The sequence below is a fragment of the Furipterus horrens genome, unplaced genomic scaffold, assembly GCF_987537825.1.
Source record: "Furipterus horrens unplaced genomic scaffold, mFurHor1.1.pri manual_scaffold_10, whole genome shotgun sequence".
NCBI classification, from domain to species: Eukaryota; Metazoa; Chordata; class Mammalia; order Chiroptera; family Furipteridae; genus Furipterus; species Furipterus horrens.
Genome location: NW_028327180.1, coordinates 33,244,057 through 33,269,172, shown reverse-complemented (window position 1 = coordinate 33,269,172; position 25,116 = coordinate 33,244,057). Strand labels below are relative to the sequence as shown.

The 25,116-nt window shown below is 45.8% G+C and overlaps 1 long non-coding RNA gene across 2 annotated transcripts; it reads left to right on the top strand.

The window, feature by feature from the left end:
• Positions 1–1,180: 1,180 nt before the first annotated feature.
• LOC149999465 (uncharacterized) lies at positions 1,181–24,623 on the top strand. 2 transcript variants are annotated; one of them, XR_016513451.1, is made up of 4 exons: positions 1,181–1,261; positions 1,483–1,647; positions 21,686–21,766; positions 23,637–24,623. It is a non-coding gene; the product is annotated as an uncharacterized LOC149999465 (long non-coding RNA). The 2 variants fall into 2 exon arrangements; XR_016513450.1 differs by lacking the exon at positions 21,686–21,766.
• Positions 24,624–25,116: the final 493 nt, after the last annotated feature.

Sequence of the window (25,116 nt, the reverse complement as noted above, 5' to 3'; positions counted from 1 at the left end):
AAAATAGCAGACATCCCTGGAGAAAGAAGGTGTGGCCCACACTTCTGCATTTATGTCTTATACAGTTCAGCTCACTCCTGAGGAATTTTAATGATCTGACACTACAGGGAGTTTTACACTAAAATCTTCCTGTGGCATAGTTTCTACAAGTTATTTGGCAAGGAAAGAGTGTAAAGACAGATAACAATGATAGACACCTTATTCATCACTTATGAAAATATTCATAACAAAAAATTCTTGGAAGGGAAAAATACTCATTTTTTTCCTTTGTGTTTTTCCTTTTTTTCCCAGGCCTTCATCGCTCATTTGTTCTTTGATTTCTGGCAATCCACTTACCTTTTCTGTTTCAGGTTTCTGGCCTACATTGGGAAACAGAAATAATTTGTACGTTCTCTCCTTACCTTGCAGAGATTGTTGTAAATATTCCAGGAGACTGGGAGTGGGAAATGTGTTAAAATATAGAGGCATTGTGTTTATTCTTATTTTTATTAAGAACCACCTCTAGGAAACACTGACTCCATAGGCAAGACTTACCCTACATAATGCCAGACATGAGAGGAGAGAATTCTGCAGCAAGCCTGCCAAAAGCAATCTGGTTTGTCTGCTTCTTCAAAGCACACCCCAGCTGCCACTCTGTTTCTTTCTGTGTGCCTGATACAGCCCCAAGATCATAGCTTATTTGGGGGGCAGGCAACTGTGGTGACCAGTAGAGCTGAACATTCATGAACCATAGAGCAATGAGCTCCCCATCACCAGGAGTATTCAAATAAAGCACTGATCATCACTTCCCATGGGAATCCTACTTTGGGCAGGAGATTGGAATTATGAGGTCTCTTCCAATTCCAAGAACCCATTGATTTCTTTATTACTCTATTAGGAATCAATTGATCTGTAATCCAGTATGAGATCTCTTCTTTCCTGTGCTCTCCACGGGCACATTCCTAACCTCTCTGAGTTCCATTGCCTCTGTTATCTCTTATTATTATATAATCTGCCTACTGTTCCTGCTGTGAGGAGCCCAGGAAAAACCACGAGCAAGTGCTTAGAAAATCTGTTATTTTTTATTGCCATACCAGGAAGTGTAGGACTGCTGTTATTATTATCTCTACTTTCCGAGGGTGACTGCATGACCTAAGCAAATACCACAAAGCAGCCCTCCCCACTCACCAGAAAGGCAGGACTGATGTCTGAGAAACATTTGGGGTGGAGAAGCCACAAGCTATGAAGTCAGCATTTCTCCCCATGAATGCTGATTCCTTAGGTTTGTTTCCTGTCCATGTTGGGTCCTTCTGAGTGACCTTTCAGAAGCATCTCTGGAACTCTGTGAACACTGACTTTTTTAAACATAAATATCCAACCAGGGCTTTGTTCTCTAGGAGGGTTTCCTTCCACTTGTACATGAACATACCAAAAAAAAAAAAAGGCTTGCTGAATTAATGAACCACTTCTCTTATCTATTTTTCTTCTTATCTAATTCTGAAGGGAAAGCTGGGAGCTCCGAGGGAGCTGGGAGACGCAGCTCACACTGCCTCCCTCCCACCTCGCTGAGAACAGCCTGGAATACCAGCCCAAGGGACCTAGAGTGTCACTGAGATTCTGGCTTGCACCAAGCTGAGAGGAGCCACAGAGAAACCGCTCCCACCATAGGTGAGTCCCCTCCAGACCCTCCCGGTGACCCCTCCATCAGGGCAGAGGGGAAGATACACCATGGGAGCCAGGAGAAAGGCCAGAGGGCCAGGAGGAATAGAAGGTCCATAGGGAGCCTGCTGAAAATCAGACTGTGAGGAGAGGGAGGTGGGGGAAGGAGGAGAGGGAAGGGAATTGCCTGTGTGTGACTAGGGACATGCAAGAGACCTTTGGAGACAGGAAGAAGGGAGGAGATTCTTCGCAGGCCAAGCCTCAGAGGCAAGGCTTCCTTTCCCAGTTTCTCCTGCTGGTTCATTTTCTGTTTCTCCTTCTTACACTTGGGTGGTATTGTCATTTCTCCATTTCCCACTTCAGCGTCCTGCTCCAACAATCAGAAATCAATGGGGAGGGTCAGTGTCTCAAGAAAAAAAATATATATATATATATGCCATACAAAAAAATGAAATGGATCTGACTAGGTGCCCAGGACCCTGTTCCCTTTGTCCCTCCAACACACCCTAGGGTCCTGGCTTCTGATGCTCGGTCTTGGGAACCCCTTGAAAATCTTAAGAAAACCATTCCTGACCCATGCCAGCCCTGCCTAATGTGCTTTCAGGGCAGAAAGTCTCACTGGCGTTTCCTGTTGGCTTCAGTGGTGAGGTAGCAAGTAGGCCTCAAGGCCTTCAGGATCTGATACTTTTCTTTGCCTATTCACAGGCCAAGGGTCAGCCAGGCTTGATGTGGGGCTTTATTTTTCCATTTATTCTGGAGTGAGACATGGGATGGGAGGTGGGTCCTGCAGGTGTACAACAGGGATTGTGATCTTCTCCCCCAGCCCACTTCATGCTTTGGAGATCTTGGTTGTATACTTTTGTATACAAATCAAAAGTACTTCTGCTGCCTATAAGTGCAGAGTTTGAGCAGATGAGCTTTGAATCTTTTTAGTTGGGGAAAGAGCTGATTCCAAAAGAAAGGGAGAAACAAAGAAGACAGAGGGAAAGCTTTGGGGTAAAGAATGAGGAGACCCTGAGTTCAGAGTGAAACCTTGCTTAACCGAGGCTCTGGGAGAGTTTGAAACGAACCAGATTGTGTGAGCTTCCTCCCTTGCCCAAAGGTTGAAAACAGACAATGGCATTTTTTAACTGTGTAGCCTTAGGAGGATTAAGCAAGTGCTCTGCTTGAATTGTGTAGGATCTAATGCAAAGTCTCTCAGTGTCTGGGCACTTACTACAAATGTTAGCTTTGCAAAGCAAGGAATAGAAAATTATTCCTTTTGGTCTCCTTCCCTCTCCCAAAGCATCACTGGCTTCCAGCCGGTGAATTCAAAAGCTGTCTCAAAACTTGCACTCATCTGCTTTGCTTATCCTTCCCCTGCCCAACTCTGGTTTCCTTCCCCCTCCTCATTTTCCCTCAATGCTAATATTCTCACTCCGATGCATGTTCCCCAAACGTAAGGAAAATTGAAAGGTTTTTCACTGGGAAAATTGGGGAAGTGCCGCTCTGATTTGCTGGGAAACCTCACTGTGGAAGGCTGCTAGAAGTCCATGATTTATCATCACAATATTGGTTTAGTTTTATTAGTAACAGTAGTAAGTGTTTTGTTTCTGCTTGTCTTATTTGGATAAATCGGTCTTGAGTAAAAGGGTATTTAAAAGCTCACTTTATGAACTTCTACAAAATTCATTAGCATTCATTTTTAGCCACCTATATTTCCTTTTTCTTCTAAAGAAAATGTCTCTGACAGTGATTTTTATTCTTGAGTTCAATGTTGCGGGGGTGGGGGGATCTTAAGGACAGTTTTGTGTGGTTGGTATTGAGAAAAATGCTACCTAGTTGCTCTTTATCCCTATTCTGTTTCTCAAGCCCAATAAAACAGCTTTTTCAAATGATTTTCTAATGCTTTGTTATACATATTTGCCAAGTGATTTATAGGACTGAAAATTACAGTTTGCATGTGTAAGTCTGGAGATGTTTTAAGGCTGGGGACAGTACAGAGGAGGGGATTTAGGGTTGGGACAGCACAATGAAGAAATTCAAGCGATCAATCTCCAACTGTCTAAACACAGCACCAGGTGGAGATTCAAGACAATTATCCGAATAATGGGGGGGAGGGAGGCACTTTCACCTGCATTATCTAGATAAAGAGGCAACACAGGAAAATGTCCCTGGCCCTGAAACCTCTGCCTCGGGTCACGTCATGATCAGATAAATTCAGATTTTTCTGACAGTTCTCTAAGAGGAGTCGGGGATGGGGCAGCAAGGAGAGGTTTTCAGAAAAGCTTAAAAGGGTCTCCCGCCGCGCGCCCAAGGAGGGAGAGGGCCTAGAGCCGCGGGACAACCCCGCGGGGTCTGATAAAGTCCTGAAGCCGATCTAAGGTCAATAAACCTGGCGGCGTCTGGCTCTGGCGAAGGGTCGGAAAGGACAGGGGCGGGTAGGGAAGGGAGCAGTCTTAAGGCTGTCGGCGAAATGAAGAGTACCGAGGACTTCTGCGCCCTGGGCCACAGGGCCGGGCGCTTTGCCGCGGAGAAGGAGCCGGGCCAGCCGGCCGGGTGTGGTCCCAGCGGGGCGCCCCAGCGGCAGTGACGGAGAACTGAAAAGTGTCCCGGGAAGCTCCAATGGGCTGGTTCCCGGGTGAACAGAACTAACCCTGCAGAAATGTAGCGAAGAAAATGAAAAATAACATTTTTAAAAAAGGTACAGAGGATAGGGATGGAGACTGCTAAATAATAGCACTTAATAAAGCTTTGGGGACCCCTTAAAGAGGCAGAAAATTGTTCCAAAATAAGAAAAATTAAGACGAAGATAACTTAATCGTTAATAATCAATTTTCATCCTGTCTGGCGTTTAAGAGTTTACGAATTCATTTGCTTACAGAGGCGTTGTTTCTCACTCGCATGACAGGAGGAAAGAACTGTTGGGAGAAGTCACTCGGGCCCCGAGTTACTTAGCCGGGGTCTCCCTCGAAGGGGCTCAACCCGATTGTTAAACGACTGGTCATTAGAGAAGCTCCTCCCCACACAGAGCCCCAGCGAAAAACAGGCAGCCCTGTGGAACACTGGGCAGTGGGAACTTGAAAGAATGCTGCTGTCCCTTTGGGTGCTTGCGGCCGCTTAACGTCCCGAATCTCTGGTCCCTCCCGCAGAGCCGTCAGTGCAAAGCCGCTGGCTGGGTGGAGAGCGAGGTGGTGGTGGTGGAGGGGGGCTCCTTCCACAAACTGGGGCCTGGAGGGACCCCCGCCAACATGGACGACCAGGAGCCAGAGAGCCAGCGGATCTTAGCAAATAAACCACCAGACCCCACGAGTTCTTTGCCGCTTTTTCGCTCTCGGCCCTCGAACTCCATCATTTCTGTTTCTGGCGAGGCTGAGGCTGGATTGCTTTGAATGCATTTCAACCATTTGGAGCCACGTGGGCCAGGTCACCTCAACCTGTGTCGCTTCCGAGGCCGCCTGGGTCGCGTCTCTGGTTTCTGGAACCTGGCGATACCCAGCGTCCTGAACATAGGGCAAGAAAGCCCAGGCCGCAGGCATTAGGGTCCAGGCCGCGGTCAGCGGGGTGACCTCGCACCTGAGCTTGGCGCTGCTCAGAATGTGGCCGGTTCACCCTCTGCAAGGGCCACCCATTTAAGGAATTCAAAGTCTGGGGATGCTGAAAGCACTATGTTGGGGGTGGAGGCTCGGAGAAGGTGGGCAGAGGTCCACCCACCGTTTGCGCGCCCCTCTCCAAGTGCAGGGCGCTAGCCTGACCCTGGACATATTCGCCCATGTCCGCTGTCATCAAAACGGTTATTCTTACACACCCACACCCACACACAGTTAAGCTGTTCTGCATCTCAGGACTCCCGTGTGGGGAGACAGCCTGCACCCACCCACCCAGTGAAGGGCAACCAAGCGAACTCTAGACCCTAGCCAGAAAGGCCCTGGATCAGTCCTTTCTTGGGCCGGGTTTGGAGGGTTATTGAGGGGCACAGATGGCAGGCACCAAGGTTCGCGGGCTTGCTGGCCACAAACGCCTGGTTCAGGGAGTCTCCCTCAGCCCGGTTTCAAGAGCCTTAATACTTCAGGCACTGCCACCGGCTGGAGCAGTGGCTGGAAGTAGAAATTTCACGTAGCTTCTGGACTTGGGCTAGTGGAGGAACAATCCGATTCCAGGCCTGGGCACTCTGAGGCTCTGTGGAAGGACACTGTCTTTTAACCACCTCTCAGCCTGCGCCCCCAAACTCAACGATTCCCCAGCACGCCTTTTTCCTGATCATAGAAAAACTGGCAGACCTTCCAATACCACTCCTCGCTAAAGCCGGGAGCAGTAGCTGCAACCCCCCTGCAGATGGTCACACCAGGGGCTGGTGTCTAGGAGCCTCCGGTGGTGTTCGTGGGGGGTCGGCGTTCCTCGGCGGTGGGTGGCTGCTGCTTTTTCTTTAGATACTGAGACATGTGGTTTCTCCCTCATCCACCCTACCCGCCATTCTTAGGGATTTTTCTTATTCCTTTAGTATTGTCTTAAATTTTCTTGTTTTCTCTTTCCCTTTTTCTCTCTCCACCCTCTTTCTTGTTCTAATTCATTTCCAGTTTCTTTTTCTTTCTGAATTAAAATCCCTCCCTTTGTTTTTTATCGATATCATTTGCTCTTCTTTTCTCCCTGTGCGCCTATTTTACCCCAGTTCTTGGCTGGCTGCAAACCCCGCTGGATTTAGTGACTGCAGTATGCTCCCAGAAGCTCGCTTTACTTTTAAATTTTTCTCATCACAGCCGAAGTTCCTTACCCCACATAATAAATTCGTTTGTATTAATTCGGGTGTACCGCCTGCCGGCAGAAATTACTTGATAAAGATGTTTTTTTGGGGTGAACCAGAAGCCTTTCTTTTTTCAAGTTATTTTAATTCCTGAATATTAAACTACATAGTAACTGGTTTGGAATTTAAGGAATTTCTTAAAATTCCACCTCTAAATAAATAGTGCGCTAAAAAATTTATTTTCCAATGGTTAGGTGAATGTCTAAGGAAATTGATTCACTCAAAAACAAAATGCAGATTATTTTTAATATTGTGGAAACGTTTAATACTGAGCTAGATGATTTGTCCTGCCATACCATTTATTACAGCTTTCCACCTAGTCCGAAGGAAATTGATTTGGTATAAATAGATACCTTTTTCCTGTTCACTAGCTAAGATTTTATTTGCTTTCTGTTTTATCACAGTAGTTCTATCATTTATAATAATAATAGAATGATTAGTCTTTCCTTGTAGATAAATAATGATTGGGGGCATTTATTATTTATTTTACACAGAATTTGTTGTTAGAGTTAAAGCATATGTGAACATTTTATTTTCTGTAATAGTGCTGAGATAGTAGAGCCTTTTTGCTTTCAGAAAATGGAGACGAAATATAGCTCATAAGGAAAAAAACTTTACACTTTTTATTTCTTTAAGAAATGTAAATAAAACTTTAAAGAATCTTTCCTTTGAGAAACATGATCATTAACAGGCAAAAACTTGACCCTGGGGAATTCAGAAGGAGGTCAGAGAGTCAGCTTTGCTTCCCCTGCCACGATTCTACAATACCAAAAATTAGGAAAGTACTACCCTATTGGTCAGATGTAGTAGTCCCTGTTTGTGCAAAAGCATCTCTGGTATTGGGGGGAGGGGGGGCAGGGGAGGTCTCAAAATGTTCCTAGCTTTTGGAAGCGGAATCAACTAGAATTAAGCAGATAATAGCTACCCATCACTTCGGATAGCTGGATAGCTGCTTGATTTAATGCTATGGGAGTGGAAGAAAGATTTAGGTTTAGGGGCAAGTTCTGGGAAGCGAGGCTAGGCGGAAACAGCCTCGGGGCCCCAGGATTTGTCAGCAGCTCTCTGCTTTCTCTTGCCCTCTAGACTCCCTAGGTCCCATGTGGGGCAGCCTTAGAAAGCTCTCAGCGTGGTGGCCGTCGGGGTTTGCTCCAGCCGCGATAACGGAGGGGCTCACTATCTAATCTGGACAGCAGCATGAACAATCCATTAGACCTCGGTATTTATCCGGACAGAAGGGAGGAGGGAGGGACGGGGGCTGCCGTGTCCCACCCGGCCCTGGGTGGCGTAGATCTGCCCCATTGCCGGCGCAGGGATTAATGAAATAGTTTCGTGTGGACTCAAAACTCACCACTAGGTAGAATGCTTACCGATGCCCGTAAATTATAATTCTACCCATTGTCAATGAAAAGGTGAATTAGAATCTCTTTGGGTTTGGGGGAAATCACAATCTCTTTTAAATTCAATATACTTTATATAGTGTCCCATTCAAACTCTGTACTAACCAAAAGGCTCAGTTAGATTCCAGTTTTCACCAGTATTATTCTTGGAGACAAGGCAGTCTTAAATCCACCCACCCATTCATTCATTCATTCATTCAGCAAACATTTACAAAGCTTTACACCCCGCCAGCATTGTGCCTTGTACTGACAGGTTAAATTATTTGAGGACTAGGCTGGCGACTGGGGTGGGACCCTAAATCAACTGTTTCAGTCCCATGACTGCTCACTTCTTTCTCCCAAGACATACAAATCAGAGATGTTGGGAGTTGGAAGGGCTGCAGAGGTTATCTGGTCCAGCCTTCCATTCAATGCAGGAATCCCCTCCCAGAAGACCAGCAATGAGAGGCCCAAGCCTCTACCCTCCATTCCTCCATGGGCTTCCCAATTGAAAATGGCTGGCTAAATGGAAGGTCTTTCTCTGGGAGAAAATGTCTCCCCCTGCCCATGCCCAGGCTCAGAATGCTCAGCTCATCACACTTGTGGTCACCCCCAGGTGCCCCACTAACCTCACTGTGCCACCTTTCATTCAGATGCCCATCCCCAGGTGCTGGACACTAACCCTCAATGAAAATGTTAAGGTGCTATGGGCCTTAGTTAAGCTAACCTTCCTCCCCTGCCCATAGGAGATATTTGCTGCTAGGTCAGAGACCACACTACAGGCAGTAGCCAAGATCCAAAATTGCCAGATCCTGGATTGTAGTCCCACCTACAATCTGGGTGACCTCCAACAAGTTATTTTACTTCTACTTCCGGCATATTCTACAAATAAGATGTATGAGTGTGCTTCTCAATAGTTGAGGACACCACCTTCTCAAAGATAAAATTTCCCCTCAGAAATAATCTGAGATTATTCTCATTTACCATTTTTTTAAAAAGCTACAATAGCTAACTTCTGGACAATAAGCTCATCACAAAGAACATTCTGGAAACTTTAGAGCTGATGAGATATTTAGTGCACATTATCTCTGGGTCAGTGTAAGACTTTATATTCTAATGTTCCAATAATGTGATTTGAATCCCGTCTCCACTACTGAATTTCTATGACCCTGGGTAAATTCACTTAACATTTCTGTCCTTCAGTTTCTTATATTTTGAAATTCCCACACACCTCAGAGCACAGAGTCTTCCGAAAATAATCTCCACCGTCTACTTCCTTCAGCTAGGCATCAACGTACTTTTTAAAATCTAGCTCTGTTTGTTCTGTTTTTACACCTGTGGCTTCAAAATGCTTCAGAAATTAGATTTGTCTAATAAGAGATGGAAATCTATCTGACAAACTTATAAATATATTTTTAAATTCTCTTACCCCAAATGAAATGTTGATGGTAGTGGAACATTTGAATGCAACCTTTCTGGAAGGCAGTCTGGCAGTATGTACCCTGAAACCCACAAGTGTTCATATTCTTTGACCCACTTTTTCCCATAATAGGATTGACCCCAAGGAAATAATCAGAGGTTCACAAGATGCTATACTAACCAAAGTCTGTCTGAATTTGACAAGGACACATCAAATATTTATTTACTGTAGTGAAAAATAGAAAATAACATATACTCTGAACAACAAGAGCTTACTTACATAAACTATGGAGAATCCATAATGTAGCCATCAAACTGTTTCCTTAAAGTATTTAATAAAATAGAAATGTCTAACACTTCTTAAAAAATTAGAAGTAGATTGCAAAACACTCTATACACTGTGAAACTTGTGGTAGGGAGAGAGAACACTAATGGTCTCCATGGTTAAGGATGAATTTTGTTTTTCTTGTTATACATTCATGTTTTCTTCAAATGAACTAAAATGAGTTTTTATTTATTTGAAATTAGAAAAAAATAGCTTGAGGGTTGGTGGTGGGGAGGATTGATTAGGTTCAAGACATGTCTGGCTTCCTAAGATTCCATGACTATTGGGCTTATGACAAACACATTCATTTTAGAGAATTCAGCTTTAGAATTCTGAAAACTCAATGGACTCAAACTCCAAGAATAGCTCTGGACTGTTGATTCTCAGCTGGAGACATTTGTAAGTGGTGAGAGTGATTTTTCTACAGAGGTTCTCCCTCCAATTGTAGAAAATGTTTTCACAACCATCCAGATTGTCTCAGAATTTCACTTGCAACCTTGAGTGTTTCTGAAATTGAAAACAATGGTCTAAGTTCTTGTAACTTTTTCCTCTTCTCATAACTCCCTTTTCTGGCAGAAGGATATGGTGGAATGTAAGGCCAGGTGCTAGTCCAGCTGCAGCTAAAGGCTGATTACTCACATCCCAAAAGAGGAGTGAACTTGGACAAGGGAGGGAAGACAGACCTTTAGTGGTGGCCAAAAAGCCCGAGAGGGTATTCAGAAGGGAAGACTTTTGTAAAAGCAAGGAAGTTAATTACTAGAAACTCAACTAGAGACCAAATGGATTACAAGTATTAATGAATGTCAGGTGTCATTTTTGAAACTGAAATAGTTTTCATTTATTGAGAAATAAGTAGCAGTTTCTAAAGATGAAAAGTGTCTTCCTTCCACTTAATAAGCAGAGTGTGTGATGGGGTTGGGGAGGAGGCAGTAACAAAAAGAAATGGAAATAAAATCCCACCGTAAACTTAGGGCAACTTCATAAGATCTTGCATTGAGGGTTTTTTTTTTTTGTTGTTGTTGTTGTTGTTGTTTTAAGATTTTATTTAATTACTTTTAGAGCGAAGGGAAGAAAGAGAGAGAGGGGAGAGAAATATCCATGTGAGAGAGAAATATCAACAGATTGCCTCTCCTATGAGCCCTGACCAGGGACCAAACCCACAACCCAGGCATATTGCCCTGACCAGGAATGCAACTGATGACCTTTTGCTTTTTGGGATGACACCCAGTCAACTAAGTCACACTGGTCAGGACAAGATTTTTAATTCAATGTAACACATTCAGTCAACAGAAGATAAAGGTAACACCAAGGTCAATTTTATTGTTGTTAATTAAGAAATAAACATTTAGCAAGTAAAAAGAATTGTAGTCTGAGTACAGTAAGGGATATGGACTTAAAATACCACTCATATTAATCAACAAATGAGCACTTAGCAAATAAAAGGTTGTAGTCTGGGTACAGTAAGAGATATGGACTTAAAATGGTACTTTCATCTTCTTTCTCTAAGCTCTGTATTTTAAGCCTAAGGCCAGCCTTTGTTTGTTGGTTTGTTTGGTTAGTTGGTTGGCGGTAAAGGACTATGAATAGAATTTAGGTAGACCTGCAAAAGTTTAGTTTTCTGTAGAAGTGAGTCAGCTCCTCTCCGCAAATGGAATTCAGTCAGGCATCACATTGGTCTTCAAGCCACAACTGTCAGCTCTCAGCACTGTACAGGCATGGGGAGGTGGGGGGGATAAGTGCTGTCCTGAAGAATGATTCTAAGAGGAGCACGTCTCACACACTTTTGCTGACTGAATTCTCTACAACAAAAACCCTCCATAACAACTGATTTCTCTGCACATGTCTCTGAAGGAAATCAAACCCAAAGCCTTGAGCAGACCATAAGTACCCTTGACATGGCCAAGATGTATCCCAAAACAAGGAGTATGAGAAGTGAGAACTGGAGCTGGGAAGGGAATATATTTCCAAAGCCTCTGAAAATGCTTTATTTTCTACCTAGCTACAAGTTCCTAAGTTTGTGAGCCAGTAAGATATTGACTGGGTTTTTAAAAAAATCTTTATTGTATTTTTTCCATTACCATTTAGTCCTCTCATACTCCCACCACAATCACCACAATGTTGTCCTGTCCATGAGTCCTTTTTCAACTAATTTTCTTATCACTGTTTCATTTAGCATGCCAGAAATGTCTCACCAGGCATAGATTTTCCCTGAGCACCCAGAGACCTGAGAGAAAGCATCTTAAGTGCTTAATCTCTACATAGTTTTAAAATAATTTCCACATGTAATCAAGATAGAATGAGAGAAGTCAAACATGCCTACCCTTGGTCCTGCCGCAGACTGGTTAACCAAAGACTACCTTGATCAATGCCCTCATCTGTGAATTGGGGACAATGAATAACATTTCTCAAAGTGCTTTCTCATATATATCACTTTCAATCCCCACATCTGATTTCTCTCTAGGGCAATCAGTGTATTATTAGAGTATTATGTCTGTTTTATAGATGGGGAAACTGAGACTCAGAGATGTATTGCCGAAGTTCACACCACTAGTAGCAGAATAAAATTCAAAGCCCTGCTCTGACTACCACATGCTGCTTCCCCCACCCTCCAGGGATGCATGAGATAGTCCATACCAACAGATTTGTCATTGCTTTAATAGGTATTATCAGGATCCCTTATTTTACTCATCTGAAAGCCATGGAATTAAGGAATGACAAAATTGCAACCTCTTAAAGCTGATCTAGCTCCGCCCCCTTTATTTTGCAGGTAAGACTCAGGGAGGTTAAGTGATTTGCCAAAGGTCACCCTGTGAGTTAGTGGGAAATGACCAGTGTCATTTTTTAAAATTAGTTAAAACAACTGCCTACCAAGCCCATTTTTATGGCTTATTTTAAGCAGGTTAATAAGTATACCAGGCACAGCTTTAAACCCAACTGAGTAAATGCTGACACTAGTTTATAGATTCAGCAGATAAGTAGCAATAAGGAATTATTCATCTCTCATTTATCATCCAGCCTCTCCAAGGTGCAAGTTATAAAGTGAAGCAAATAGCAATTTAAGAGCCCCTACACCTGTGAGATCAAAACAGTGAAAATAAAGTGGTTTACAAAGTCATACATTTAGAATGCAGCTGTGCCTAAGAACTCCTGAGATGTAGGGGAAAAAAAGAAAGAAACAAATTCAGGAAAACTATTTGCATTTCACAAACAGGCACATTTCTTATACATAAGTCCATATTTGGCCTCCAGATTTATTCAATCATTAATTCATTCTTTTGAGTATGTGTTGAGCCCCTGCTCTGTACAGGGTACTGAAGGGAATATGGAGCATTATTAAATACCATCCTAGCTATTAAGAAATTTTTAAGTTTAACAAAGTGACAAAATAGAGCGCGCAGGCGCGCACGCACACAGAACACACTCTGGAACCTGGCAGACTACGTGGGTGTAAAGGGAATGTATGCTTGGGAAGAAAAAGAAAGGGAGCCCTCTGACTGCTGCAGTAGCCACAACAAGGAGCACACTGAGGAGGTGGCCTTGACACAGCCTTGTCTCTAACATTTCTTTATCATGATCATGGGGTTGGGAAATGTCACAGGCAGGGGGAAAAAAAAACTAGACAGTGAATTGATGGCTCCAATTAAGAACTGAATCCAAAAATCTTGTTTCCTCCATTTAGATGTTAAATACAACCTGGTGGGGAGGTGGCAGTGGGATTGTTAGGGTTATAATATTTGTACATATGTCAGAATGAATACAATTAACAGAGGATTTGCTTATTTGGGAGGCGAGTTCTAATGAATTCTTATGTGTTATTCAGAAGAGCTGGTTTATTTTATTATTATTATTTTTAATCAATCCTAGTTTGCCAATGGTGAACCGGAGGCCCAAAGTTCAATGTCAATAACAGAAGAGTCACAAATCCATAAATGATTTTGCTCTCATCTACCCTGACAAAAGAATTTCCTCCTGGAGCCCCACATTCATAAAATTGAAGCATTTTCCAGTTAAAAGGGAACTTGAAAGATATTTACTCAAAACCATTTACTTTAGATGAGGAAACCAAGACTCAGAGAGTTCAAGTGACAAAAAAATGAAAGTTTAATTTATGTGAAACTATGACTGCAGGTGTGTACTAATAATTACACAGAACACAGGACAGCAGGCATAGGATCACCCTCTGAAATAATGAGTCAGAACAAGGACCAAGTTCAGAGCCCTGCCCATTATGCACCCTCCTCCCACACACACTTTGCTGCTGTATTTTCTTTATTTTGAAGGCTGAAATATTTATGAATCCACAGAATAGTTGGAAGATAGTCTATAAAGGTAACATGTACTGAGTGCCTCTTTTGGATGGTCTAAGAGGGGTGTGGAATGACTGTAGTTTTGAATGTCTATGACTCCTTGAAACCGCTTTACTGCATCCTCATGCCTCCACCCACCCTCACCCCAGTCCCAGCCTGGGTCACTCTTCCCACCTTCCTGCCCTGCTGAGTGGCAGGGAGGGGTGGGGGCAACAGTAACCAGGTTCCCAGGCTACCCCAGAGCTCAGTGCTGCCTTATCACTAATCCTCTGCCTGCCCCTGGTGATTGCATCAGGGTGAGGGAAGCTTGGCCTTGGGATGCAGGTTTATAGAGGGGAGATATCACCTTCTACAGCAGCATGCTGACATGGAAGAGCAGGGTACAACCAGGGTCCCAGGGCACCTACTTTCCTAACCCTGCCATGAAACAGCTCTGTGACTCTGGATAAGCCTGTAGCCCTTTCTGGGTCCTCATCTATTAAATGAGTGGATTGAACCAGGGTCCCTGAAGTCCCTTGCAACTCCAGAGTTCCACATCAGTGTCAGAGTCAGAGAAAGGTTCTCCTGAGACTGGTAAGTGGGCCAAAGTTACCTGGGGTCATAGTCACCCCAACAACAAGGGCACACAGGCTAAGGTGCTGGTGAGTCAGCACGTGGCATCATCTGCATGTGAGCTTCTCTCGCTTTGCGCACAGCAAACGGCCCGTGTGTTTCAGCCACATCCCTGATACTACATTTTCTGTCATAAAGGACAGATTTACACTCTGTAAGGACAAGTTGGAAACTTCCATTTCCTCAATTCAACAAACTCTTTAAAAATATCTACTACATGTTATAAAATATAGAAAATACAAAAATATCAAACATAAGATTTGTTCCCTTAAAAGGATCGAAATTTGGGAGAGAGTGGCATGTAGACAGACATGTAGATAATGTACTGAAATACAATATGTTAAAGGCTGTGGAACCAGAGTGGTGAAAGGAATTGATTCTGGGAATGGAAGTTGAAAAAATAAAAATAATTGTTTTAAAAAGGAAGATATGTAACAAGAAAACCCTTGTTTTTCCCCCTTTATATTCCTCACAGTGCCAGTATCTTGATTGTGGTGGCAGTATTTGGGTTCTAGAATTAAACTACCTGTAAATATTGGCTCTGACACCTATTAAGCTGGGCAAGTTACTTAACAGCTTTGTGCCTCAGTTTTGTCACCTGTAAAATGGGGGGACAGAATAATTGTGTAGAGAAATGAGATAATCCATGCAACACACTTGTCATCATACCCAAGGTTAGCTGTTAATAAATGTTTGCCTAGAAAATGGATTGAAATTTTCATCTGCAGTCTAAGCTTTTACCATATACATTAAGACAGGCTTAATATTCTGGGTTCCTCAATGAGGCTCTGATTGGGTTCAGATTTAGAGACCTGACATTCCTGAGTTTCCACTGTGTGGGACCAGGAATGAGCTCCTTGGTATAGAACCATCGGAAGCATAGACTCACAATTTTGTGATATCCATTTGTGGGGCCTTAAAGTCACAAAATGTTGATGGAGGCCAGTCTCTTTATCTTACAGAAGGGAACTAAGGCTTAAGAAGTTAAGGAATTTGTCTGTGGTAGCAGTGGCACGATTAGAACCCAAAACTCCTTGTTTCCACCTCAATGAGCTTCCACCACCCTCACCTGTTGCCTAGACCCTGACCCTCCCTGTACAGTGAGTGCCTTAGACACACCAACCTGGGATCCCTCCCTTTCACTCTCTCTACTGTGCCCCACAGAAAAGGCTACCTGTTTTTCAGTTTTTAGATCATATCTAATGTAGAATCAGGGCCCTCTACCTGTCAGGGCTAGCCCTTGACTCAAAATGTGTGTGTGTGTGTGTAGGAGGCGTTGGGGACCAAAAACTTGAGCCACTGAAAAGTCTGAACTAAGTTGTCACCAGTGTTGACTTACACCTGAATTCTCATGAACTGAGAGTGCTTTGCAGGTAATAGGGTCATGATGCTGGCTTTAGTGTCACTAAGAGAGAAGATGGCCTTGGGGGCTTTCACAAGAAAGGCGGAGAAGCTAAGGCAACCTGCCCTCGTTCTGCAGTCTTTCAGGCGCTGAGATAATAGCAGCAGCCTTTCTTCTCATCCTGACAGAGCAATGGGGGGAACAAACGAGACAAAAACAAGGTGGGAGAAGGTGGGACTGGAGAAAGTAAGCGAGCAGGTTTAGAACGAACTAAGCAGGAGCCTATCTTTTCAAGCAGAGCAAGTGACTTTACTATAATAAAAGAATACTTGCTCAATTAGAAAAGTAGATATGTACAAAATGATAAGGGGGGAACGACCCTGGAACCTTACCGCCTTTACATGTAGGTGTATTTACTTTTATTTACCTACCTAGCTTATCTATCGCCATACAAAAATTCTAATGAACTCAGGATGGGTATTCACCAGCGTCCTGATTTTTCTCCTCTCGTGCATGGCAGGAGTGATTCCTGTGAAACGGACTATTCTGAGTCTAAACTGTGCTGCCTTTGATACTTTAGCTGCGGCGGAGTCCCGCCTCAAGGGCTCGACCGGGGGTCCCTGGGGAAGGCGCTGCTCTCCTAGGGGAGCGCGGGCGCTCACCGAGGCCTGGGACGCCTGCACAGCCCTGCGCCGCCCGGGTAAGAGAGGAGGGGGCTCCGCAGGGAAGGTACCGGCCGGGACGAGGCTGCGGCTGCGGCTGCGGCCGCGGCCGGGAGGGCAGGGGCGCTGGCGAGCGGGAGGTGGGAAACAAGGCGGCTGCGGAGAGGAAGCGGGGCCCGCGCATGGGCGCCAGGCCCGGGAACCGCTTCCGCGCCCGCGCCCCCTCCGTGGAGCCCGGCCGGGGCGCGCCGGAGGGGCGGGGGCGGCCGGCCGGCCGGGGGCTGACCCCGAGCGCCGCCAAGTCTGCGCCTGCCGGCCTCCTCGCGCTCGCCTTCTGCCGCCTCGGGTTACGCGGCGGCCGTCAGCGCGCACCTCATCAATAAGGCCTGACAGGCCGCCAGCTCCGCGGCCATCCATCACACCGGCGGGCACGGGCGGCGGCGCAGAGCACAGCGCGCGGGGGGCGGGCGCGCGGGGCCCGGGGAGACGCCTGTGTACGCCAGGGAGCCGGGCCGACTCTTGGTGCGCCCGAGACAGACCCGCATGGCTCGGAGGCCGCATTTTTCTATCAATCAACAAATATTAGACTTTATTCTCCCTCTTAATCCTAGGCTTTTAAGGATGTGTTCATTTGTTTTTAAAGATCTGTAAGGGAGCTTGGAACCGATCTAGCACCAGCCGAATGTTTCACAGATGAGGAAACTGGGACAGACTGGGAGGCTGGACATGCCTGAGGTCACACGACCAAGTAGTGATGGAAACTAAAGCCCACATCTGACTCCCAGCCCCTGCGCCGGCCACAGTGGCACTCTGCGGGACCTATGAGTGATATGCTTGTTTGGCATCAAATGTGTGAAATGGGGCAAGTCATGCATGTTGTAGGTTCCAGGCTGCCTGTCAGTGCATGAACTGTGCAGGGTCCGCACAACTCCTGGCCCAAGTTTGGCCGCCGCGCGCGTGCCTGTGTGTGTGTGTGTGTGCGCGCGCGCGCGCGCGCGCGCGTGCATGCAGACTGAGGTCTGAAAAAAAAAAGAGTAAATAAGGCAGAAGTGAGCGAGACGGGGGTTCGGGGATCAACACCTACACATAAAAATAATACAGTTCCTGGAATTCATTTACTTAATCCTCCCACCTATCCTTTCCCCTCAAGGAGTTAACAGGGTTTCTCTTCATGCACTGAATCTGCTCCAGTACTTTCTCCTGTTGCTTGTTTTCTGGACTCTTCCTCTCTGGTGTGAATAGTTTAAAGGTAGAAACTTGTGTTCATCCTTGTATCTCCAAAGTTTTCATGGCGCCTAGTACGTAGTAAACATTCAGTAAATGTTTGCTACATGAATTGCAACACTTGTAAGGATATCCAAATAATTCAGATCCAGAGGACATTGAGGCTGAAAGAACGCTCAGATCATGGTATCTGATTTCTCTTCGTAAGAGGGAGACTGGCCAAGAGCCATTGCCTTTGATTTACTCAAAGCCGCCCAGGGGGTAAAGTCAGATCTACAGTGGCCCCTGGGATTCTCCACCATCCCCCCACAGCGTTTCTGTGTCACTACTTTCTCCCTAGTGTGGATTCCTGCGTCCTTTTCACTTCTTTTCTTCCCGTCCCACCTTTTGGTTCTTCCACTGCTTAAGTAGCAAGCTGTCCAAGGATGAGGATGAGAGTAATAGGGAAATTGACAAAATCAAACTGTTGCATTTCTCACAAGAAACACAGTATTTTGTGGGATTTTGTCCCTTTTTTGTTGCTGATGATGGTGGTGTTTTCATTAGTGTTGGTATTGTTGGTTTGTTAATTCAAGTGAAAAAGATGAAATAAAGCCAATGACCAATAGGGTTCTGCTAACATTCATTTTTCCTTTGTTACCACAATGGTTTGACTAGAGTTAAAAATAAGATATTATCAACAGCTTTAGGAAGGAATAGAAATGATCAGACAGACACACACGCACACGTGCACTTGCCATTTTTATTGAGCAGGAAAGAGAGGTAGCAAAGTCATGCTGTAGCCCAAGTAGTCAGTGACTTTTGGCTCCAAATGATGTCCACTGGACTATGATTTCTGTAAATGCAGGTACAAAGTGTGGTGGTTTATCTGGTACAGGGCACACTTTCTTCTGGTTACCATGCACCTACATGGTAGCCATGTGCACATCACAAACTGCAGCTGGGTGTAATGAAAACTGATGTAAGAATCAAAGTTAAAACAATTTCTCCTGCAAAAAATGTGAGGATTTAATAAGATCATGTGCAGGGGAGGCCATATTTCACCAAATGCTTTTCCCTTGGTGCATTTGGAAACACAGTCCTACTCTTAGGGGCAAACTATTCTTTCAAGGTCAGGCCCTGGCTTACTCTTGTCTTGCCTCATGGGACCAGCTGGCCAGGACCCAGGTCTTTCCTGACTGGCTGGGTTCTGGCCAGCTGGGTATCCTGCTGTCCATCCTCAACCAGCAAGTTGTTTGGGGAGTGGCAGTGTTGTTGAAAATGAGTTAGCAATCCCACAGTTCTGCTGCCTGGCTCTAGGACTCTCAGGAGGAGAGAACAGAAAAATCCTCCTTTTCATGCCATCCTCCCTGTAGCCTACTGTGAAATATGAGTGCACGTGTGTCAAACATGTGTGAAGAGACACTGGAGCTGTGCCCAGGGTAGTCTGCTGTGGCCATTCATGCAGGCCACGCAGAAGACCAACCTTGGAAACTAAACCCTTTAAAAGGGGGTGCAAGGATTTCTTTTGTATATAAATCATTCTTCTGAAGTATTTTAGGTGGGAGTCAAACATGTACCAGGGATATGGAGTCTTCCTAAAGAGTGGGGATGGGCAAGTGTGTGTGTGTGTCTCTGTGTGTGTGTGTGTGTGTGTATGTGTGTGGAGAGAGAGAGAGAGAGAGAGAGAGAGAGAGAGAGAGGGGCTGAAGACTCTTATCTTGCCCCAGCCATGCTTCCCCCCCCCTGCTTTTTAACAAGTCTGATTTATACTGAGGTGAACTTTACATACAGTAAATTCATCCTTTTTGGTGTACAGTTCTGTGAGTTTTGACAAACACAAATGGTGTAGCTACCACCACAATCAAGACAGAGAATAGTTTCAACACTGCACAAAACTTCCTCCTCCCCCTTTGCAGTTGCCTCTTCCCCAACTCCTTGTACCAGCAACCTCTGATCTATTTTCTGTCCCTACATGAAAATGTCACATACATGAGTTCATTCAGAATTTGGAGTCTGGTTTCTTTCATGCAGTCCTAGTGCATTTGAGATTCATTCATGTTGTTGGATTTATTTGTAGTTCTTTCTTTTTTGTTCCTGAAGAGTGTTTCGCTGTATAGATGTACCTCATTTGTTTTTCCATTCCCCAGCTGTGGATCATTTGTGTGGTTCACAGTTTGGGGCCATTATGAATAAAACTCTAGGATGTAAGGACACTAGCAATCCTCTTTTATGTATTGAAGCACAACTTACATTTAGCTTTTCCTATCCTGAGACACAATGCAAATAATCATGTACTAAGCAGCTATGTTCATAGAGTTTGGGATGAGGATGTCACAATATTGACAAAAATGGTCTGTGGAGGAAAGAGAGTATATGTTTAGAGAGGGTGGTAAAGAGGGAAGGAGAATGAGAATTCAGGGCTTTTGAAGTGGAGTAGACAACTTTCTCACATAGTGATTGAAAACTGATCACTCTTCACTGATCAGGCTTTGTCTTATATACTCTGCTCTGGGGTCTCCACATCATCCCCACCCCACCCACAAGCTCAGTGTCGACTACTGGAACTGGGCATCTCCAGAGACTTCATGGGCAGGGGGGAGATTCTGTCCCTGTGATGAGGTGGTATGAGGTGGAGGTAGAAGGACAGGACAAGGTTAGCAGCCTAGACTTCTCAGGTTAGCACTGCACCTCTATAAGTGAAATCTTGCCAACTCCCCGTTATCTAGGTGTTGATTATTCCATCTCGTTCAGACCCATTTGCTTCTTGATTTTTCTCCCCGTGGTTCCTTGCCCTTCGACAATTTGCTGTTCATTAGCACCTCTGCTGAAGAGGGACTGGGGCTGTGGAAGAAAGCAAACTTTAAAGGTAGCGCATCCTTGTCTTTCAACCAAAGACACACACGGTGAAATGGGGAGAAAAGTTGAAAAAAGCCAAAAAGAAATGTAATGCCTAAATTAAAAAGAAAAGAAATGTAATGCCAGGGATCTTCCAGTCTTTTTATTCACTCAGGTCAGAATGCAGTACATACCCATTTGACAGAAATAGGTAGGTTTAATTATCAGATGTACCATACCACCCCTTCCTCCTTCTGCTGTTGCAAGAAACCAATGATTGCCAAAAAATTAATTAATATCTTCAAGCACCGATGGGTGTTAGGGAAAAAGCAAGCCCACTCTCTAGGGCACCTGTGCAACCGTGCTGCAAGATGTGGGGCGGTCGTGTGCCAGGCCACGTTACTGTCCATTACAGGGAAGCCCAGGCGTGTCTGGAGTGGCATGAAGGACCACACTGCTTTCATCCTCCAGTATCCTCCTCCCCACCCCTAGCCCCTGTCTCTCCGCAGTCCCCCAGAGACTCTGTTTTCGCACTTGGGCTTTGTGCTTCCTTGACACTTTCCTGTCTCTCTCTTGGCCGCGCCAAGCCTCGGCGCCTGCCTGGGCGTCTTCTCCAACTCCCGGTCACCTCGGCTCCAGCTCCGCAGCCAAGGGAAGGGTGCCGGGGACAGCGGGGAGGTGGTGGCTTGAGCGGAAACGGCCAGAGCTGGTGCTGAGGACACCACGTCTCTGGTGGCCCCACAAGTCCCCCGAGAGGCACGTTGGGTCTTCCGACTGGCAGCACTCCAACTGGGTCTGGCGACTAGCAGCACTCCAGCCCCTAGTGTCCCGGTCGCCACCACCGCCCTCCCTGGGAGCTGGGCCGTGGGGGCAGGGAGCCCTCAACTCCAGATTGACCTCGTCCTTGTCTGGTGCCCTCTACTCCGAACTGGCCCTGGCCTTTTACTTCCCCGTTTCTCTCGCTTGCTTTATCCTCTCTAGGGATCTAGGTTCTTTATTTCCATCGCCATGTCTCTTGAATCTTGTCTTGCCTTTTTTCTCGGAGTCTGAGATCCCTGTCTCTATCCCTTTCCGCTCTCTCTACTCGTCCATTCCTGATCTGCCACGCGCCCCCCCAACCCATAACACTCCACCATTTAACACTATATATTTGACTTATTTGTTGTTCATTTTCCTCTTATAGAATATAAGCTCCCCGTGGCAGACTTTTTTCTCTCTTTATCTCCATGCTGAATCCCAGTGCCTTGAATGTTCCTGACACAGAGTAAGTGTTCGATAAATACAGAATAAATGAATAAACAAATCAATGAATCCTGTCCCTCTCTGGTTTTCTCAGGCCTGTCTCAGAGTTGTTCCCAAGTTTTTCCTCTGTCCTGCTCTCTGGCTGTCTTCCTCTCTCCCAACGTGTCTCTCCCTTCTCTCCTTTCTGTCTCTCTCCATCCCCATCCCTCATTTTTTGTCAGTCCTGGATTTATGGGCCTGGGCCCTCGATGCCACAAGAGACTGTGCTCCTGGTGACCTTTGTTTGTCATTGTTGGGAGATCTCTGCAGCCTCGCTCACCAGTTGCCACTGCCTGAGTGCTAAATCGGGTTCCCTAGTTGAACATGACTTCCAAAATTTTGTGTGCTGGGAAATCCCTTCCTCTTGTAGACCTCTAAGCCCAGGGGTCGGAGGTCCCCTTAGGGGCAGCCAAAATTTAGGCAGGAGATTTGCAGGGTGACCAGGTGGCTGAGCAGAGCTAATAAATGATCCCTAGCTACCCAGACTAGGAAACTTTCTCCATGTCTGGCCTGGACCCCAGTGTCCTCCTTTGAGAAATGGTAGCAATTCTGGGCACCTACTGTGTGCTAGGGGACACATTCCCTTTTGAGAGGAGTGTTCCATTCTCCAACTTCCACCAACCCTGAGAGATACTATTAGCAATACCTTTCATAATTTTAATCATTCAACCTACATTTATTGAGCATCTACTATGTGCCAACCATAGTCTCTGACCTCCTAAAACTTACTTTCTGGGGTATGTGTGGGGAGGGGGCGTATATAATCAACCACAGATAAATGTGTATAACCAACCAGAAACATAAGGCCGATGAATAAAGCAAATTAACATTTTATACCTTCCAAGAACATTTATCATGCTTTCTCTGGAATTAGCACCTTTAGCACTGCAACTTCAAAAGTCCCTTACAGGAAAGGACAGAAGGAGGACCCACAAGTGAAATAATTGGGGCCCACATCACCAAGAGAAATCTCGAAGATGGCAGCTTCAGTCCACAAAGTGTAGGCTCCCAATGGACAGCGATTGGGCAGTGGGTGCCGGAAGCTCCCACTGCAGTTTGTTCCAGGCCCTTGGATGAGGAGGGAAAGAGGGAGTCAGGCTGGGCAGAATTAGAGGGGACCAGCGGCAGGAAGAGGGACACTCTTAACTTGCCCACCTGCTGGTCACAGTGTCTGTGCTGCGGATGCTGGGACTCGGTTTCAGTTCCTGCTCCAGAACCTGAGGAGCAGGCCCTTTCCATTTAAGAGCCTTCGTCATCCTTGCCGAACTTAGTGAAAATGTGGAAACTCCTTTTTGCTTTTCTTTCCCGTCCCATGAGCTCATAGATGATGAGAAACAAACTTTTATTTTAAATCGATTTTAATGTTTAAATGTTAGACATACTCAATAAAGAAAATTTAGAAATATTGAAAAGGCAAAACGAGGGTTAAAAGTGTTTTATTATAGAAATTCGATATTAAGTAGAAAGGAGGGGGGAAAAAAAACCCTAAGATTCAGGAATCTAGGTTCGAGACCTGTTGTCCAGCATACCAGCTTTGCCACCTCGGACAAGTGTCTTAACCTCTCTGGGTCTCTGAGTTCCTGTTTGTGTGAGGATGGAAACACCTCCTCTCCCTTCCTCTAGTGCGGGCGATGTTGTTGTTTCCGCGAGAAAATGGAATCTGAGAGTGTTCTGTAACCTTAAAGTGACTATAAAGTATGAGGGACTGTGCCAAAAACTCTAGTCCTCAGGCCGGAAGAACCAGGGAACGTTTGCAGAGGTCTGTGAGTGAGAGCATGGCTTCACTTTGCTACACCTATTAGTATTTTTAAAAGCAAGACAATTAGAAAGCATTGCTGCCTTCTCTCCTCAAGGCTGCCGGCGAGGGCTGATGATCGCTTCCTGGGACGCAGAGCTCGGTTCCGGGTGTGAGGAAGCTCGAGTCTCTCTGTCCCTCCCGCCCCCACAAAGAATTCCTGTTGTCCAAGGCCTGCAGCTCACGGAGGGAAAGGTCTGTGCAGCTTTGCAGCTTAATTCGTTCTCCATTTATCCACCAGCGGGGAGCGGCCCGCTCCGCACTTCGGCTGTCCGTGCTCCGCCTGCGGGAGTTGAGCAGGGGGCAGGGCAGGCCATGCGAGTGAGCACCAAGTGTCGCAGAGGGAGGAGGACTCGGTGGCTCCCAGGCGAGGCGCGGGGATTCGAAGTCTGTCGGGAGGGGGTCAGGAGCCCGCATACGTTCAGTGCGGGTCTGTCCCTGAGTTCTTGCTCACAAGTCCGCAGAGAAGTATCTACATCTCCAAAGGAATTCGTTACACAGGACTAGGGGTGACTTCTGTAGTCCTCTCTGTGATGCTTTCTCTCAGTGGGCTTCTTGTTCCCGATTATAAGACTTTTGGGGCCCCGTGTTTTTAAGGCTTCCTTGGTTTTCGGGTGGGGGAGGAGCCAAGGCTGATTTTCGCAGTGTGCCCAACAACTTCACCAGCCAGAATTGAGACTGTGGCACCCAAGTGGCATTTAAAGCAAGCCGCTTGGGTCCCACCAGGAAATCCGGGGAACGCTGAACCAGAGACCCTCGCTGGTGTCAATGTAAATCCCATCGTCCACTGTTTATTAACGTTTTGCTCAAGGGAACTAGAGTTCAGATTCTTCTGTACCTCTTGCCCAGCCTACAACCGTGTCTCTGCTAGGGTACGACCGACTCAAATCCCAGGTGCCTTAATGGAGTAAGCCAACACAACTTTTCTTGTGTCCTGGAGAGAAGGCTTTTAAGCTTACAGAAATCTAAGTAAATCTTATTTGTTAAAATCTCACAACTTGACTCTTCATTAGACCCAGGCCTTTAGTAAAAACAGGTCAAAAACTTTCACAGTATTCACATTTTCCTGTGGAATATAGGAAAGAAAAGCAGAAAGAGGACACGAGTGGGGTTGGGTCACATGCCAGACCCTCAGCCTAGGAACAGCGCCTTAAAAATAGCCACTTAAGATTTTGAGCATCCGAGCACCCCTCCCCCTTCAAGTGGCCTCCAGAACAAGGGAGAAGCCTGAGAACCTGCCGATAAACCTCCTCCAGGCCGGCGGGCCAGCGAGACCTTGAAATGCTCCCCGCTCCTGGCAACGCACGGCTGCGAGGCGACTCCCGTCTCCCCAAAGGAGGGAGGAGGCCATGAAAGAACGGAGGGAAAACGAAACACCCCCAAAGAGCAGACTGCTCGCCAAACACCCTCTTGACTGTCCTTGAGCTAATCCCTTTGGGAAGAAAGTCGGGGCTCTGGAACCAGAGAAAAAAATCCACAGGAAACACACAAATATCTGTTCTGGGGCGCCTTCCTAGAACCAACGAATCTTTTAATGC